Source organism: Nestor notabilis, unplaced genomic scaffold (assembly GCF_000696875.1).
Source record: "Nestor notabilis isolate BGI_N333 unplaced genomic scaffold, ASM69687v1 scaffold16807, whole genome shotgun sequence".
In the NCBI taxonomy this organism is placed as follows: Eukaryota; Metazoa; Chordata; class Aves; order Psittaciformes; family Psittacidae; genus Nestor; species Nestor notabilis.
In genome coordinates, this window is record NW_009935575.1 from 19,544 (window position 1) to 20,505 (window position 962).

Here is a 962-nt window from a genome sequence, read left to right on the forward strand (position 1 = left end):
CATTCCCCCACACCCCTTCTTCTATCCCATACCCCACTATTCCCCCTTCCACATCATCTCTCCCCTCTTGACAGCCATTACACCCCCTTCCCCATCATCTCTCTCCACTTGACAGCCATTATCCCCCATTCCCAATCATCTATCCCCTCTAACTGCCATTTACTTCCCTTCCCCATCATCTGCTTTCCCTTTAAACCGCTTTCCTCCCCCGTCACTGCTGTCTTCCCACCCACCAAAGCCAGAACAAACCTTCGTCCAGCAGCTCCTGGACGGCCCTGCGCTGAGCTGAGCCCCGCTGAGCTTCACTTTTATTCCTTATGCAGATTTTATTGAGTTTTATTAGCTTAATACTGACTCTTAGTCACTTTATTAACATTTTTCTGCTTTTAGTCACTTCATATTCGCTCTTTAGTCACTTTTTTCAGGTTTTGCTTTGTTTTTTTTTCCAATTTCTAATTGGAAAAAATGGAGGGAAAAAAAGGTCCGTGCTCCTCTGGTCCTAGTGCCTGCCCCCACGGTCCTAGTGCCCTTCCCCCGGGTCCCAGTCATCGCCCTTTTTTCACGCCATTTTTTCTCACCCTTTTTTTCCCGCCATTTTTTTCCGCTCCTTTTTTCCCCGCCATTTATTTGGCGCCTTTACTTTCCCTCCTTTTTTTCCTGCCATTTATTTCATGCCTCGAATTTCCTGCCTTTTTTCAACGCCATTTATTCGCGTCTTTTCTAGCCTTTTTCCCTGCCACTTTTTCCCAGCCATTTTTTCCCCGCCATTTTTTCTCGCCATTTTTATAGTTTTTTTTCCCATGGCTGGGCCTAGTGCATCGCATTGAGCATGAATGTCCGGGTCCTACACCCACAGCCGAAGAGCCAGGAGAGAAAACTGCTGCTGGGCCTCTTTAGCACATGCAGAGCTTTGCAACGGTGCCACTTGCATTGGTCTCGCTCCTCGCTTTCCCACCTAAAAG